Here is an 11,302-nt window from a genome sequence, read left to right on the forward strand (position 1 = left end):
GTGGCATCACAACCTCCCAATCTCCCTGCTCTGTGCATGACAAGGGGCTGCGCCCCAACTCCCCAATCGGCACTGCTCTGAGCCCGACCAGGGGCTGCACCTAGGGATTAGGCCTGCCCTCTGCCACCCGGGAGCAGGCCTAAGCCAGCAGGTCGTTATCTCCTGAGGGGTCCCAGACTGCGAGAGAGCACAGGCTGGGCTGAGTGCACAAATTTTTGTGCACCAGGCCTCTAGTCTGAAAAATAAGAGCCATTATAATTCTTCATTTTGCACTTGCAGTTTCTCTCTCCCACCACTAGGAGGAAGAGCGCTTTTGTTGTATTCTCAAGATCAAGTACAAGGATGTTTATTTCTAAAAGCTAAATGAATTTTCCTAGGCAGTCTTTTGTCATTTTGATTATTAAAATATTCAGACAATTTCTTGGTACAGTATTCATATTTCTTTATTAAAAGTAAATTGTTTTCTTCCCATCACCTGACAAGAAGTGAAACTCATATTCACTTTTTAAATAAGAAACAGTACCACACAGGAAAATAATAAATGAAAATAAAAGCTGACAAAAACATATGTTTTATTGGTTTTTTTCTAAATATGTCTGCACACTTTTTATTTTAGTTTCATGAATTATTTAAAAAATGGAAGATTTACTATGAATTAAATATTGTACAGAGAAGCTAAAATACCAATAGAGCTCATGGGGCTGTGACTACACTTTGTTGTCGTCTTCATAGCTGAATGCACCGTTTTGGGCGGAAAATTTGGTCCCATAATAGAAACTACACTTTGGAGGAGCACACATGGGAATAGTTTTGTTGTCTTTTTTGTTTGTTTGTTTGTTTGTTTGTTTTTGGTATTGAGCCAGGGTCGCCGGTCATAATGCATACCCTTCACCTTTCACTCAGGATTGCTTGGACAAAGATGACAAGGGGAGCTGATGGACAGAGCTTGACCTGGGGAACCTGCTCCTCAGGGCATTGCCTCCACACATGGCCCAAATCCAAGGACACACTGTGGTGCTGCTGTGGGATTCAAATAAGGAGTGGTGACTTCCCCACCAGTCTACTGGTGTCCATTGTCACTGCCAATGTAACCTTTAAACACCCATCACTGTTAATGTTCATCTGAGAAAATAAATTCTATGTAAATTAACCAACTACAACATTACTCATTTGCACGTGTCCTTTATTCTATATCACAAGAAACATTAAGTATTTAAATAAAATAAACAGGGCCCCAAGGTTAATTCTGTGCTGGTTAATTCTGTGTGTCAATATTTAGTCAAATATTCTGGGTATACCTATGAGGATGTTTCTGGAAGAGATTAGCATTTGAATGGGTAGCTCAAATAAAGCGGATTGACCCCTGTTGACCAAAATTAATTTAGGCTGTAATAAAGAATAAAAAGCAAGCATTTGAGCGAAAGGAGCTGCAGCCTGGGAAACACAGATTCAGCTAGTAACCTAAATTGTGCTCCAAGAGAACAAAAAAAGCTGGAACTTATAGAGGCAGAAACCACCGGCTGAAACATGGGAAACCTTTCCCATTGGCTACTTAACATGGTGTGATGGCTAGTTCAACGATGATTGGTTAAATGTGGATGCTCAATCTCAGAGGTAAACATTGGACATGGAAACAAGGTGGGCAAGCTCCACGATGGATTTTACAGGAAGCGCAAAATCCACACCTCGGGTGGGTGTGAGCCGTGGGTAAGTGACTTTCCTAATTACTTCCTGACTCCATTTAGGGGCCCCTGATTTAATGACTCCATTTTTGAGATGTCAGGCTCCCACTATCCTACTATGGATGAGCCTCATCCAATCTATCCAATTAGCTGAAACCTGAATTGAACAAAAAGGCTGAGGAAGGGGCAACTCCTCTTGCCTGGCTTGCTGTGAGCTGGAGCATTAGCTTTGCTGCCTTTGGACACAAACGGAGACATCAGCTCTGCAAGGGTTGGTAGCCTGCTGGCTTTCAGACTGGAAAATACACCATCTGCCTGTTGCAGGAGGCTGTCCAGAGCACATGGCTGCCATTTGACCCCAGAGCTAAGCCGAGGCAATAGGAGGCTCTCACTCTCTCTGTGTCTTTGGAATGTACATCGTGTCCACCGTTCCCACACTGGGAGTCATTTTCAAGGACGCAGCCTTGAGAGGGTCCTGTGTTGTTGAGACCAAATAGACTGATCATGTGACTGAACCCAGTTAAGGCCTCTCTATAAATGTAAGATTCTGGCAAGTGGGTGAAGAGATCTACCCGTTCTGCAGGGATCCAAGACAAGCAAGGTAAGTTCCCTGCTTGTTAAACCTGCCTCCCAACCCAGCTGGAGTGGTTTGTCTCATTTTTCCTTCTCCTCTTCCTTCTTACAGGGGTTAGTTTGCAAACCAACCCTGCCGTCCTGCTTCTCAGGTCCTGGCCTCTCACGGGATCTGAACCCTCAGTGCTCCTGGGTCTGTCTCCCGCTTGTCCGCTCACCTTGTGGGACTTCTCAGTTCTACAGTCGTGTGAGCCAATCCCTTGTCATAAATCTCTTTCTCTCTTTTGACCACCTACGGGTCTGTTTCTCTGTGGAATCCTGACTAATCCAGGATGCCCTCGTGAACAGCGTGGCATCCTAAACCCTCTTTTTGGGAAAAGTGGAATGGAGTAAATGATTAAGTCATCCTACTAAAAAAGTTTTTTGTCAAGGTAATAATTTACAAAATGGTGGTTTCTTCTGCATTACTAATCGGCCCTAATTTTCTTGGTCCCAACTTTTAGTGAGGAGTTTCTTTAAATTTTCTTGAATCTTTGTTTCTTATGTGCATAGAGAAGTTTGAGGCAAATTGTTCAAGACAAACATTTTAATCAGAATGGAAAAGAAGGCTCTAGTGATAATAAAAAATACGTTTTACAAGATTTAGTATAATTACCATGTAAATAGTCATCAATAGAGCTTGCCTGGCTGAGTGGGAAGAACTTGTTTTTAGACATCAATAAATAGAATTTTAAGTTCAAGTTCTATCACCAGGTCTGTGACCTGGGGTAATTTGTATAGTCACCTCATGTCTTCATTTTTTCACTTGAAAACCTGTGATCATGATAAAGGTGGTAATAGCAATAATTCTTGATGCACACAGCACACTAGGTTTTTATGGAAATCAAGTTAAATAATAAGTATGAAAATAAATCAGCCAGTCAAGCCATCTTTGAAAGTTTGGCTCAACTGCTATTTTTCAGGATAAAACCTTTCCAATCCGTTTCCTCTCTCCCATTGGGTATACACTCTCACTTTTCTAAATACAACCTTCATTTTTACCTTGCACTTTCTCATGGCAACTTTCTTCCTGCATGTTAGAATAATTGAGTTATCAGTTTCTGAAGATAGAATTCATGTGTAAGTCATTCTTTTGCAGCTTAAAGTCTTTATAAAAAATGTCTTGCCCAGCCGGTGTGGCTCAGTGGTTGAGCATCGACCTATGAACTGGGAGTTCATGGTTCGATTCCTGGTCAAGGCACATGCCTGGGTTGCGGGCTCGATCCCCAATGAGGGTTGCAGGGGCAGCCAATTGATGATTCTCTCTCATCAGTGATGTTTCTATCTCCCTCTCCCTTCCTCTCTAAAATCAACAAAAATACATTTTGAAAAAATTCTTATGTGTTCACAAATACAAACTGGGGGATTAAGCAAACCTGGTTCCCAACCAATCTAACAAATGCTCAATTCACTGATCTATTCAAAATTTGTTTCTTAATAACCCGTGTATAAAATTTCTGGGTTTTTTTGGAGGAGAGGGGATGATTTCTACATTCTTTTAAAAGTAGTGTGGGCTTGCACAATAAACACACAGCTAATAGCTATTAGCAGGCAAAAAACAAAACACAAAACATAGTATGGGCTTGTATATGTGCACTTGGGGTTATCTGGTGTTACCACTGAAAGGCGGTAGGAGATACTCTCAGACAAGTTCACTCTCTGGAGAAATTCTCCAGACCTCAGGTTGGTGCCAGGGGGAGGCTTCCTGAAAAGATTGCAGTTGAGGGTGTTTCTACCCAAGTGAGTGGAACACTAGGAAGAATTTACAGCTTTTAAATGAATTAAAGTGATGAGACATTTCTCGGTCCCATGAGTTTCTTGGACCCCGGAGCTGCAAATTCACATGTGCTACTTGTGGGCTGCAAAGCTACCCATGAAAACGAAGTCGTGCGGTGTTCCCATGAGCTGATGCAGCCAGAAGGCTGCCTGGCAAGCTCAGCTGAAGCAGCTTAGGCCAGCGGCACGGCGTTGGCGTCTTTGTTTCTCTGAAGGAAAATGGCAATGAGACATTTTTTGCATGGGGATCTCAAGGTGTGGGGAAAGGTTCACTAAGAAGTGGTATTTTAGATTCAGTGTTTCTTAGACTTGCTGTATATGGGTTTTTTTTTCTTTTTCAGGGTATATTGGGTTTCTGTGGGCAACAATCATGCCTTCTGTATTTACTTTGACTCAGTAACCTCACCCTTCCATTTTGCTGGTGTGCTTTAGGAGCTAGGTGTGATGAGGAATTAGAGAGGCAGAGCTGAAAGGGACAGTGTTCTCCCCACCACGCAGTCTCCGTAGCATCTCTTAGAGGGCATGCAAATCTTTGGTATCACCTCCACACACAAGGGGCTCGCTTTATTTCTCAGGAGTCTTGAAGATTTCAATAATCTACTCTGTTTTCTATTTTGCAACTAGTTTGTTTACATAATTTTCTATCCTTTGAAGTCCTTTTTGTATTTAATTAAATCGGCTTTTCTTATCATTTTACTCAGATTCTAATTCTGTTCCCTTGCTTTTAAAAAAATTAGATTTGTTCTAATTTTTCCAAAAACTAAACCTTCAACTATTTCAGGATTTGATTATACTAATAGATAGTCTTTTTCTTTTTTAAAAAAAATGTATTTCAGAGAGGAAGAGAGAAACATCAATGATGAGAGAGAATCGTTGATTAGCTGCCTCCTGCATGCCCCATACTGGGGATTGAACCCACAACCTGGACATGTGCCCTTGACCGGAATTGACCCTGGGACCCTTTAGTCTGTAGGCTGATGCTCTATCCACTGAGCCAAACCGGTAGGGCTATAGTCTTTTTTGAGCTAAACATCTCCAGTTTCTGCAGTAGTTTCTCATGTAATATAATGTCTAGATTTTTCTTCATGTTGGTTGTTATCAGATTGACCAAATCTTGAAATGTAATATCAAATTTGAGCACAAACCTTGAAATATTATTTGAAGATTCCAGAGCACAGGGGTGCTATTCTTACTTTTCTTCAATCCCCACAATTATATTCCTAAAACACACCATATTTGTAGAGTGGGGAAATCAATTGTTACTTATGATTCTGTTGTTTGAAATCCATTGGTCAAATTCTTTAACTATACCTAAGTATAAGTAAGCATGCTTTTGGTTTGTTGTTTTTTTTAAATAAAATTGTCAATATAAATATAATTCCATATTAAATATCCTGAATAATGTATTTCCTTTGAAATAAAAAATTTTCATAATTGTTTATTAAGAGTCAATAGATGTTAAATTTTCTAGATTCAAAGCTCAGAAGCACATACATTTTTATATTTTCCCCTTCTTGAACAAATGGTAAATTTAACAGTAACATGGTTTGTTATATCATGTGGCCAATTAACCAGAATGTAAAACTCCTTTGATATAAAGGGTTTTTGACTAAAGGAACTTGCAAAGTCACAAAGCTCTTTGATAATTCCCCAGGAGAGAATTTTCCACTAAGCACTGTAACCCGAGCAGTGTGCTTTATCATAGCTAAAATGCTTCGGAAGCTGTGATTAAAGCTGGCAGACAGCCTTTGAACATTGATCAGCAAACACTGAGACATAAGAGGCTCAAATAACTTTCTTAAAATTAAAGATGAAATAATTTCTTGCTTGTGTTAATTTTAAAGGAAAAGTTCCAAAGGTTGACAAAAATATTCTTCTAACCGCCATGGTTAACGACTTCAAACATTCATTGGCTCCAGCCAACAATACTGGCTCCTTAGAAGTTGCTCCTCCTCTATTATGTTACATCCACGTTTGTAGTTTTTGTGTATTTGTCACTAGATGGGTGGTCGAATCTCATGCACTGGGTGAAAGAAGGACTTTAAAAAAATCAGAAACTTTAATTTCACATAGAACAATTTTCCAACTTTAACAAGCATATGATCACTTGGGCATCTTCTGAAACTATCAGGATGGTGGGATGTTTACACGTATCAAGGAACCCATCATATACATGTATTTTATATATATACTAGGGGCCCAGTGCATGAATTCCTTAAAAGGAATTGTGGGTCATGAGGCTGCAGTGGGCACAGGGGCAGGTCTTGGCCCATCCTCTGCGCTCCCACCGGCCCCTCCTGCTGTGGCCCCCAGGCCCTGTCTGCCGGCAGCCCCACTTCTGCCGCTACCGCTCCCATGCACTGATGATGTGGAGTGTTTGGGGCTGGCGCTAGCAGCGGGTGCAAGCAGGGCCTGCACTGTCAGTGGGTATGAGCAGCTGCTGCTGCCCCGATTGCCCCTCAGGAGCAAGGGGAGATGGAGAAGCCCTCAGGGGTGATTGGGGCCGGCAGCTGCTGCTCACACTTGCTGACGGCGCTGAGTGATTGGGGCAGGCACTGGGTGCCGGTAGTGGGTGCGAGTGGTGGCTCTAGTGTGGGCAGCAGGTGTGAGCAGGGCCGGCGCCAGCAGCAGGTGCGAACGCCCGGCTGGACCATGGCATGCAGGAGCAAAGAATTTTCAGTAACCACCAGAGGCTCGCCCCAGTGACAGCGACTGGTGCCCCACCTTGATCTGGTGCCCCGCTCACCTACTCCACCGTCCCGCCATGGCCGATGCCTGCCATGTTCCGCATGCGCCCGCTGGTGGTCAGCACACATCATAGCGACCGGTTGTTCGGTTGTTCCGCCGTTCGGTCTATTTGCATATTAGGGTTTTATATATATACTAGAGGCCTGTTGCATGAAGAGATTCATGCAATAGGCCTTCCCTTCTCCTGGCTGCCGGCCCAGGTTTTCCTCTGGCACCTGGGACCCAGGCCTTCGCTCCGGCCAGAGCCGCCTTCAGTCTTCCATCTTCGCTGCTCCGGCTCACCTTCAGTCTTCCCTCCGCCACTTGGAGCCTAAGTATGCACATTAACCGCCATCTTTGTTGGCGGTTAATTTGCATATCATGCTGATTAGCCAATGGGAGGTGTAGCGAAGGTACGGTCAATTACCATGTTTGTATATTATTAGATAGGATATAGATATGTTAATGCTAACACTTATTTTGGATCTTCAGATAATATACTAATTTTCTATGGAGTTTGTTTTGCCATAATCAACACAGGGCAGGACTCCCTGGTGAAGTAAAAAGGAAACTTCACATTATTGCTACTACAAAACAACTCTGTGGGGTTCCTCTCTTGCCCTTGGATAAAATTCTGCAGACTCCCCTGCTTAGCTGATTATTTTCAGATAATAGCAATATCTTCAGGCACTTTGCTTCCCTCAAAATAGTCTGAGTCCTCTAATTAATATATCTGGCGAAAACCTCTCAGCAGTCCACCTGGAGTCAAGTCTTCTGCTTGAGACTTCTACCTTCTCTATGATCAGGGGAGGCCAGCGGAGTGGTAGTGGGACTGAAAACTTCTTTCAGACTGGAGCGTTTCTTGTTTGGCAGAATCAGATGATGGAAACGGACCCTCTTGGGGGCACTCTGCGGGTTTCTCAGAGACCAGACATCACTGGGGTTCCTTGACACAGCCTGGCCCCTTAGAATGAGCCCTTAGATTGCAGAAGGTGTTCTCTTTTGGGGTCTCATTACTTCTCCAAGCAGCTCTCAGAAGTAAAGCCATTTTTAGAGGCTAGCTCTATCCTGTCCTCTGCTGCTACTTTGGACCCAACTGTCATGAGGGTAATTCTAAATTAATTTAGGAGTTCTTATGTTACTACTGGAGAAATATAAGTTTAAAGGTAGAAAACATGATTCAATCTACTCAAGGTCCCAGGAATCCAATCGTATCCCCATCCGTGCAGGGAACTGTGTGAGTAGTAAGACCACATCCCTATTAAAGGACCAAGCAAGTGCCATTGCCAAGGTGAATATATGACCCAGAACTAGCACCTTCTGCTCTCAGGTCTGGGGCCAGGCAGGGGGAGCATTAGGGTTTGCACTCAGATCATGCCCTGTCCAAGGGTTGGTCCTGAGACAGCTGGATGCCTATTGTTAGAGAGTGACTGGATGTCACCCGTTACTCACCCTGGGTCACGAAATGGCAGCGAGATCATGGGGAAAGATTCTAGATCTCACGGTTTCCCACTCTCACAATCTAACATTCCCAGCAGAGAGTTGGCCAATTACTTCATTAGCAAGTGTTTCTTTAGCACTTATCATTTGCCCAGACCACAAAACACACTGGAGATTTCTTGTGATAAAGGATGTACTATCCACTTAGGGGGACAACGGTAATACTTATAAAATCATGATTTTATAATGTTAACGTCATAACTGTCAGAACTAGACAGTGTTAATCATGTACTAAGGATTATAAATTGTGCATGAGTTCAGGAAAACAAAGGCAGACAAGCAGGACCCCGGCAGATGGAGAAAGCATCCATTGGCACTTTGTGGAAACTGTTTCCCCGGAGCCTCTAATTATCTTCTGGCTGCTGTATGCAGCAGACACTCCTCCATGGCAGCCTTCCTTGTGCTCTGGGTAGCAGGTGACTCCCTTCCTGAAACACGCAGCGTCCCTCCACTTCCTTGGCTCCCCTAGGTCTCTCATCCCTCTGAAGATTCTCATTTCTCATTGTGGGCACCTCCTCTTCTTTTATTGATTGGTTTTCATGATTCTGCACCCACCATCTTCCCTCATCAGCCTACACTTCCTCTGAGGCCATCGCATTCACTCATATCTATGCTGGTGGCTTCAGACTTAAATCCCACGACCCCCCGTCCCCCCCCCCCCCCAAAAAAAAAAATTCTCTCCTGAAAGTCCAAGCTCTACTTCCAGATCCACTTGCTGACTTTTCTATTAGGCATTTCCAGTTGGAAGTCTCACAGAAATGAAAAAAAAAAGCATATTAAATGGAACTTGTCACATCCCTCCAAATCTCCTTGTCTCCTGTTCTGTGTAGGTGAGCTAAACGTTTGTTTCTAGTGTAGTTTAGTCGGGGTGGGGGTGGGGGGAGTCTGCTTGCTTCTAAACATTTATCCGATTTTTAGGCTTCTCCAATTCCTAAAATTCACAACCTTGATCATTTCTTTAGTTTCAATCATTTCAGCCAGAGACTCTCGCTAAAAATATGTTAACCAATGGTCATAAAATTAGACCCAGCTGCACACATTTACAAACAGTAAAACAGACAAGTCGGACTCATCAGCAACTCTAATAGTAGCTATGACTTACTGAGTATTTACTGTGTTGCATACACTTGGCTAGCTTTTCATGTCACTTATAATAACTGAAGAGTTATTACCATATTAAACAAATGAGGAAGCTGAGGCACACGAATTTAAGCAACTTGACCAACCTCTGCTGGCTGTCCTAAATGGTGGGGAAATCATTAAAATTCAGGTCATCTGATTCTGAAACCCATGCCCATACCCATTTGCCATATGACCTGTGCAAAGAGAAGAACCTGGACAGAAGGCAAGGCAGGGCATATATGTATTTCCAGTCCAGAAGGATATAGAATATTTAATTTAGTACAGGATGCTGGCCAAGATGTGAGGAAGAGAGTGAAGATGGATCTGTGAAGCCAGGACTCAGCAGGAGCAAACCCAAGTCATATGAATAATCAGCACCCTAGAAAACAGGGAACTTGATATTTAGATGGCAATACCAATCATTTCCAAAATTACATAAACATTAGGACATTAACATTCCAATGCTGTAAAGCCTGATATCATATTTAACTGTTCATCTTCTATAGCAAAGAAGGAAGGCTGTGTTTGACAACATTTTAATCTTAATTATCTAGATGACATGATGAATAGCACTATTATGTGCTAGGTAATTACAGCGTTAAGACTAATATTGGTGTAAGAGAGTAGTGAATTTTAATTCATTGGAAAATAAGAAAGTCTGAAAGAACATTACATAGGCAATTAATGCTAATCAATTTTCTATAGAGATGTAGCTGCATTAAGGAGGATGGCACACTGTTCAGGCTTATCTAGTAGCGTCTGAAGGGTGCAGTGAGAGAGGGAACACTGTGTATCATTCTGCTTGGGCTGCCATGACAGAAGGGCTTAAACAACATTTATTTCTCACAGGCTGGAGGCTAGAAGTCTAAGGTCAAGGTGACATCAGGATTGGCTCCTGGTGAGACCTCCCTCTTGGCCTGAAGACGGCTGCCTTTTCCTTGTGTCCTCACATGGCCTCTTCTCTCTCTGCCCATGGAAATGAGAGCGCTGGTGTCTCCTCCTCTTTTGATAAGGACACCAATCCAGTTGGATCAGGGCCTCACCTTTATGACCTTGTTTAACCTTAATGAGCTCCCTAAAGGCCCTATCTCCGAATATAGTTACACCACAGGTTAGGGTTTCAATGTATGAATTTTAGGGGGGCCCAGTTCAGCCCGTAACACACTGAATTCCACACTCAAGTCAAGACGGGCCTGGTGCTTTGGAGTGGTTGGGAGCTGTGAACCTGGGTTAGGTTGTTTGGGTTTGAATACTGGTCTGCAGGGGAGAGAGCTGCTGGCCCTTCCCTTCTTAAAACACTCTTCAATTGGGGGATGTTAATAACAGCGCACATCTCCTCGGATTATTGTGGAGATGAAATGAATTAAAATATTAAAGCTTATAGCATGTTGCCTGGCACGTAGGCAGGCTCAGAAAATGTTACACTATAATTGTTGTGGGATAGGTTTTAGCTTTTGCCTAGACTTAGGCAATGGGTTACATACTAGAATTTGAAAAAAAAAATCATGTAAATGATATTATTGGAAGGTGGAATTGACAGATAGTCAAATAATTTATTTAAAGCATAAAGGTCAACTTGTTTACCTCTTTGTTTCTAAGTAAGAATTAAAATAATGAGAAAATAATTGATTTTGCTCATAGCTGCTTGTTTGAAAATGTCAACCTTATAAAGAACTTACAAGGATGCAATAACAACACATTAATTATATAATGAAATATGCAAATAGAAGTCAATTTGCATAAATGTGAAATTCTGAATGAAATGATTTTTTTTGTTCATAAAGTTTATTGACTTAAGAATAGTAATCATCCTTTCATGCCTTTTATTTTATATTTGTAATGTTATTTTGCTTGAAATCATTTTGAAGATAACTTTTTAAAAT

This window comes from Myotis daubentonii, chromosome 8 (assembly GCF_963259705.1).
Source record: "Myotis daubentonii chromosome 8, mMyoDau2.1, whole genome shotgun sequence".
In the NCBI taxonomy this organism is placed as follows: Eukaryota; Metazoa; Chordata; class Mammalia; order Chiroptera; family Vespertilionidae; genus Myotis; species Myotis daubentonii.